Source organism: Chiroxiphia lanceolata, chromosome 11 (genome assembly GCF_009829145.1).
Source record: "Chiroxiphia lanceolata isolate bChiLan1 chromosome 11, bChiLan1.pri, whole genome shotgun sequence".
Classification (NCBI taxonomy): Eukaryota; Metazoa; Chordata; class Aves; order Passeriformes; family Pipridae; genus Chiroxiphia; species Chiroxiphia lanceolata.
In genome coordinates this window covers 1,333,918-1,341,068 of record NC_045647.1, presented here as the reverse complement: position 1 = coordinate 1,341,068, position 7,151 = coordinate 1,333,918, and the positions used below count along the sequence as shown (strand labels likewise).

Genomic DNA, 7,151 nt, shown 5'->3' with positions numbered 1-7,151 from the left:
CTTTGGGTGAGATGGTAAACGTGGTGTAACTGCATTTACAGCCCAGCCTCTGTCCTGCCATGACTCTGAGAGGGTAGTTCAGGGAATTGGGAGAGGAAGAATGAGCTCGTGGTTAAAAGCACTGAATTGGTCCAGAAAATATTGGTGCTGTTTTTGTCTCTTCCTTTGTATGTGACCTTGGAAGAATCCCTTGGGTCTGGTTGAAACTTCAGCCTGTGAAGTCACAGAATCCCAGACTGGCTTGGATTGGAAGGCACCTCAAAGCCCATCCAGTGCCACCCCCTGCCATGGGCAGGGACACCTTCCACCAGCCCAGGTTGCTCCAAGCCCCATCCAACCTGGCCTGGGACACTTCCAGGGATCCAGGGACAGCCACAGCTTCTCTGGGCAGCCTGTGCCAGGGCCTCCCCACCCTCACTGGGGAGAATTCCTTCCCAATATCCCCTCTAAACCTGCTCTCCTTCAGTTTGAAGCCATTCCCCCTTGTCCTGTCTCTCCACGCTCTTGTAAAATTTCTCTCTCCATTTTTTTACAGGCTCCCTTCAGGTCAGGATAGTTGTTGGGTTTTATCTGTTTGTGCCAAATCAGTTAATATTTAACTATTTCCCTTCACAATATTATGCTAATGAATATCTTACTGAAGACATTTAAGTACTAATTTTATATAAATAATATTTTCCTTAACTAATTATTTTGGTGCAGCATTGCCAGATTTGGTGAAAAAAAGAAACAGATTTTCAACATCAAAGGTAATTATTTTTATCCTCTGAATCTTCAAGGGCTCTTTTTCAGTCTCTAAATGTAATTGCTCCACAAAGAGCCCACAGTTCTTCCCTGGAGACCACACTGGGGAGGAATCAATAAAGTTGGAGCCCTGGGACTAATCAGTTAAACTGCCACAAAGACCTGGGATGTCTCTTTCCCTTTCACCCTGGATTAGGGGAGGGTGCTGAGTGAGGTCACATGGGAATAATTCTAATTAGTTTTATAGAAAACGAAGCAAAACAGGTCCCTGGATCTGCCACAGGGTCACTGGTCCTGGGGGACAAGCACCTCCCTAGGGAAAAGATGCACTTCCACGTGTAATTTTCCATGCCATGAGCATCACTTGAACAAAGCAGTGTCCTAGATTGTCATTACTTTGCCACGAACGTTTTTATTGCTTTAGGGTAACACTGTTGGTGTAACAGTAACACTGCAGCTCTGAGCCAGGGAAATACTGGCTTTGAATTCCCTCCCTCACCACTCGCTGCCGCTGAAGGAAGTGAACTCCTGGAGAAAGATATTGGCCTTGTGGACCTTCCTGACAGTCCATAAATCGGGGTTCTGTCAGCCCAGAGAGGTGCCATAAAGAGAGCAGATTAAAAGAGATTAGTTCTGCCAAGTGGCCTGAGGAGAGAATTTATGCCTCCCCTCCGCCCGCCCGGCAGAGCCGCAGGAAACCTGAGCTCCAGAGGTCGGGGAGAATCCTCCTGCTCCCTTCTCAGGGCTTCACATCCCAGCCAAAATGGAATTTGAATTTCCCCATGGTTTGTTTGCCTATGGAGGAACGAGTCTAGAGAGAACAAGTTCATCTCAAAGTGTATATTTTACTCCATAGGACATTTGCTTGCTCCGGAGATTGAATATTCTGCCTCCACTTGATTCACTGAAGAAAATCAAATGCAAAATAAGCAGGAGTGAAGAGCTGTAGTGGTAAGATATATGATGTATTTGTTAATGTGCATCATGCACATGTTCCAGAGCTTTCAAATGGGCCCTAAAATTTATCTCACTGCTGAAGTTAATGCTCCTTCACTCATAAGCAGTAACATGTGCAGAGCCAGGGACACAAAATAAGATATGTGGGTCAACTCCAGCCACGAAGGTCTGACTGCAGACAGAAATCCTGGCATTCCCATGCCAAAGCAGTGGGGCAGGGCTGGGGTTTTATTTGCACAGCACGCTGCACGTGGGCACTGCTGTGACCCTGAATTCTCAGTAAAACTGGGAAGAGTCATTTTTATCTTGTCTCAGGGAAGGGTCACGTGCCCAGTAACACCAGTCAGAGGAACTGGTGTCTATTTAAAAGGCTTTCCTGGAGCTGCCTCACGCTGCTTCAAAGCATTATTCTTTGTTTAATATTCAAAATAACCAGTCAACCCATTCTCAAGTGATCAAGTGATTATATTTTCAAGTAATTAATTGCTGGTTAATTGTCTTGTAGGTTACTATCCTGTATGATAACATTCCTGGAAATTTTGCTTGCTGTAATGAGCTAATGAATTTTTGTCAGTGTTTGTGTTAGGACTGAACAATCCTAAAGCTGCTGCACAGCTCCTGCCTGGTGTACAAATCTCCAAGAGGGCTCATCAATTTTTTAAAAGCATGAGCTGGCATTGGTTCAGTGAAAGAATTGAATTTAATGAAAATCATGAAATGAATATTTGGGAAGTTTAATTAAAATAACTGCTGATATGAAGTGCTAAGGGATAAGATCTGTACAAATTAACAATAATAATAATAGTAAAAAAAAAATTAGAAGTCTGTAAACCAACCTTTCTTTTTGAAGCAGTTGTCCCTGAAAAATGAGGCTTGCCCATCAAAATTCTGAATTTTAAAATGTGAATGGCACAGTACACATTTTGTCTACGTAAAATATTTTACTGTGATCCCAAGTTCTTAGCAGGACTCTGTGTGCTACTTGTGGAAAGCAAAATATTCTATACTGGTTGTAAAATAAATTGTGGGATTGAACAGGTCTCCAAGACTAAAATGACTTCAGCAACTGAGTGATGCAACCACTCTGAGCCTGTTTGAGAGGCCACCAGTTCCATCCTGCCCAAACTTCCATGCAGAGTTTGTGTATAGGAGGTGCTCAGGGGTCACATCTCTGTGGATATCCCTGCTCTATCCTAAGGTTATTTATCACAGTGCAGTCAGTGTAAAATGGATTGGGAGCTGCAGGAATTCTGGTGGTGTTTGATGGACACTCCAGGTGTTGGGATGTTGTTTGGACAAGGGTCTCAGGCTCCTGGTGGGATTGTTGGGGTGTCCTGGGCAGGGCCAGGAGTTGGACTCATGATCCTTGTGGGTCTCTTCCAGCTCAGGAGGTTCTGTGATTCCCTGACTCTCCCTCCCTGTGTCCAGCAGCATTCCCACCCCAGCGCTGCCCCCTGAGCCAGCCTGTCAGGGGCTCCCCGAGCTGCTCCCACCACCTGCAGTGCTCCACTCTGCTGGCCACTGCCTCCTCCAGGGCAACTCCAGCCCTGCAAACATGGCCCTGAGGATTTTGGCTCTGTTAGTCAGCCTGGAATGACTCTAAAAAAGCCTTTTCAAAGATATGGCAAACCCCATAATTTTTCAAACTTCTCCCAAAGCCAGGAGCTGCTTCCCGGGGAAACTACTGAACATCTGAGGAGCTTCTGGATGGAGGACACCACGATCCACACCACAGCCTGTGCCAGAGGGCATGGCTGGGGGGGAGTCCTGGCACCAGCACAGGTAAAACTGAGTTATTGCTCTGGTGGTGCAGCGTTGGCCATATGGAGGATCCATGGTCTGCCTGGAGGAGGGAGAGAAAAGAGAGTGCAGACGTTTGAAAGCCAATTCTGGTTGTTTTTCAGATCTGAGCTGTGCTTTTGTACGTACTTGGATATTTTAAAAGCCTAAGTTAGTATTCAGAGAGCTGTTGGCAATTTTGGGGCCAGATTTTGCTCTTATTTGCCTTTGTGCAGCACAGGAATGTGTAAGCAGGAATTGGCACCGTGCACAGGACAGATTTGAGCTTGTTTAAACCAAGTTTCTAGAATTGCTTTGCTCTTCTTCAGGCTGTGTGAGCTTCCAAATTGGTGCTTCATTTGGGGGAGTGATGGATCCTCTGGGCACTGCACTCAGAGCATCCCCAGCCTGGCTTTCATTATTTCCATGGTGAAATCCCGACTCCACTCTCACTCCAGTCCAGTCCTGCTCTGCTTCCATTGAGCTGGTGTTTTGCGCTCCCCTCATTTGTGCCAGTTGGGGTGGATTCAAAGCATTTCTGTGCCTCCTGCCAGCTTCCCAAGCAGTTGCTGCCTGTAGAGCAGCATCCCTTGGATGAGCTGGTGCAAGGCAGTGCTGGCAGCCACGTGGCCCTGCTGTGGTGTCCATCGGTCCCCGGGCTGCTCTTCTGCTGTGGTTTTGTTCATTCTCTGTTTGGACTTGGAAGCAAGAGAGGCCTTTTATAGGCAGAACTAAATCCCTGCAGTAGAAAGGAAATGTTGGGAGTTAACAGCACCTCCATCCCTGGAAGTGTCCAAGGCCAGGTTGGACGGGGCTTGGAGCAGCCCAGGCTAGTGGGAGGTGTTCCTGCCCGTGGCAGGGGGTGGGATGGGATGAGCTTTAAGCTCCCTTTCAACCTAGACCATTCCACGGTTCTATACAATCAAAAGTTGCAGGTTATTGAGCTTTTTGCAACCTCCTTTGTGTCTTTTCCTTTCCCCCTTTGCTGCAGGGGTGCAAGGGCTAGAGCAGAACTGTGGATGTTCCTTTGTGGAAGGGATGGGTGTGTGCTGGGCTGGCTTCAGGGAGGTTGTCCTTGCACAGATTTTGAATTATTTTGGAAAATGTTGATGCTATAAAACCCAAACCTGAGAGTCTCAAAGCCTGGAGGACATGGAAAGGAACTGGAGACCCCCAGGTCTGAGGGCAGTGTCCCCACTCCCCACACTGCCTGCAGGGAACAACAAGAAAGGCTTTGCTTCTCAGTTTCCCCATCATAAATTAGGAACATCTTTCCTTTATGAGTTGATCTCCATTGTTCACAAGAAAGGGGGTTAAATTTCAAGGTCATTATTATTAATATTCATCCAACCTGGTTCTAAAAATACACATAGAAGCAAACTGTGACTAAAAGTTTATGTTCAGGTCTGAATTCTTTCCATTAATGGAAGGGGGAAAAAAAGATTTATGCAGTGAAAATATTTCAAAATTTATTTTATTTTGGACACTTTCTCTTCCCGAAATACCCATTGAAAGAAATATTGCTTAATTTGTATTTTCTCATGGATTTAACAAGTATCTAACAAATTGAAGCAATTTTCCATACAAAACACGTTAAGAATCCTCTCATATTAACTCTTGCAACTCTCAGTAAGATTTGGCTGTGTATAACAAAATTAACATTTTCAGGACAGAAGGTTCTGGTGTAAATTTTTACCCTGATTTTCCTTCTTGCTCTGCAGGTTTCAGAAGATGCCAGAAACTTGCCCAGACTCCAGTTAAAAGGAGCAGAAGGCACAGCCACCCCGTTTGATGTCTGTGACAAAAAGCCGGGGATGAAGGACAAAATGATCAAAAATCAATAGCTTCAAAATCTCTGCCTTTCAAAAAAAGATTTAAAACCAGCCTCCCCCTGTCTCTTCCTTTGAGGTTGTGCTGAAAGGCTTTGTTTTAAGGGATGCCATTTTCAAAGAGGAGCAGGAGAAAGCTGGGGAAAAAAAAAGTTGAAATTATTTTCCCAGTTCAGTCATTCCATAGAGGAGCATTATGAGGGAAAACTGGCTTCAAAGGACAGGGAAAGCAAGAGAAATAAAAGCATTTCTTTCTCCATATAAAGGCAGCTGACTCCTCTTGGTGAAAACATTGTCATATTTGGTTTAAATTTATGTATTTCTTTGGAACTCTGGGAATGCAGGCAAAGGTTTAACTCCCTGACTTAGCCCAGGAGGTGCAGTAACTGGAGCTCTGCTTCTAATTTGTGTCATGTTTAATTAAGAGTAATGAATGGAGGAATTTCATTGCCCTCTTAAGTCAGTTTGTCCTGCATTTGCAGCTTTTTTTCCCCAGTAACTGCCCATCTTGCAAAAAAATAGACAGAGACGTGACATTGCAATGGGAATAAAAGGTAAATGATGGCATTAAAATGTCACCTCCTATTAACTACTTATGATGTAACCAGACCTAAAACTTTTCAAATGAGTGGTTTAAAAGTAATGACTTGCACCAGAAAATAAAAACTGCAGGATAAAAAAATGCATCAGAGGAGAAAATGTGATTGCTGGGATTTAACTGAGCAGAGAGACCTTCCATGAGAGAGAAATGTTAGAGCTGGATAGTAAGAAATCAGCCACACTGGATGTGAAAAGAGGTGGAATTCCTCTGTAACTTTTTGGTAAAAACAGTGTTTTCTTCCCAACTGTCTCCTATGTGAATGCCCCCTGTTCTAAATATTATATTGTGGCTACAGGAGCTATTTCCATAAACTATTGGTGACCTTCTATAACTCCAAAGTGTCAGGGCAACAGCCAGCACCACAAGAGACTCACAAAAGGTCAGTAACTGTGAGTTAAGGTAATGGATTCACAATGGTCCACGTGGTCCTGCACTCACGCAAAAAGATTCTGGGGGATATTTCTTTTAATTATCACCTCTGACAGCCACTCTGTTTTCCTGGGAAACTTCCTGTCTCCTCTTCCAGCTGCATTTCCAGGAGTCAGCAGGATGAAGCAGGTTCCTCACGTGCAATGGGAAGGGCAGAAATCTCCTCCAGAGCCTGTTTGGAGATGGAAGCAGACACAGAGAGAGCAGCAGTGAGAACTCCTTGTTCCCCAGCTCCTCCTCCATCCCTGAGCTCCAAGGGCTGCTGAGAAAATCCAGTGGGAGGTGTCCCTGTCTGTGGCAGGGGGTGAGATTGGATGAGTTTTAAGGTCCCTTCCAACCCAAACCATCCCATGATTCTAAATGTGCTTGTCTTCCAGGGAATGGCAAAGCCAAGGAGCAAGGACAGGTCTCCTCTGGGGAGGAGTGTAAATTCACTGGATAAATAGAAATGTGCAGTATTTTGAAGGGGTTTTTGGTCTAAAGAGCTCATCTCTAAGCAATTGAAGAAGGATTTCATTGATTTAGCAGGTAAAAGCTGATATTTATGTAGATGTTATGTACATTTTGGTTTGAAGCCCAAGGTCTCTCTAAAGTGCATTGTAAAACAAATCAAGCCCTCAGCTGTAGCACTGGGAGTTTAAGTGCCAGAAAACCTAGGATTTCCTAAGTGAGAAATAAACAATAAACCGTCAGAAATAAGAAAATATCTTTGTTTCATATTAAACAACAATAACAAAGGATTTCTAACAAAGTGGCCACAGAAATCAGCATGAGCTGCGTCAAATAATTCTAAATTTATCTTTGTTTAAGAA

At 44.4% G+C, this 7,151-nt stretch overlaps 1 long non-coding RNA gene across 1 annotated transcript; it reads left to right on the top strand.

Moving 5' to 3' along the window:
• Window positions 1-703: 703 nt before the first annotated feature.
• On the top strand, window positions 704-5,822 carry LOC116792311. The gene is made up of 4 exons (XR_004359070.1): window positions 704-749; window positions 1,601-1,695; window positions 3,360-3,483; window positions 5,202-5,822. It is a non-coding gene; the product is annotated as an uncharacterized LOC116792311 (long non-coding RNA).
• The last annotated feature ends 1,329 nt before the right edge of the window (window positions 5,823-7,151 follow it).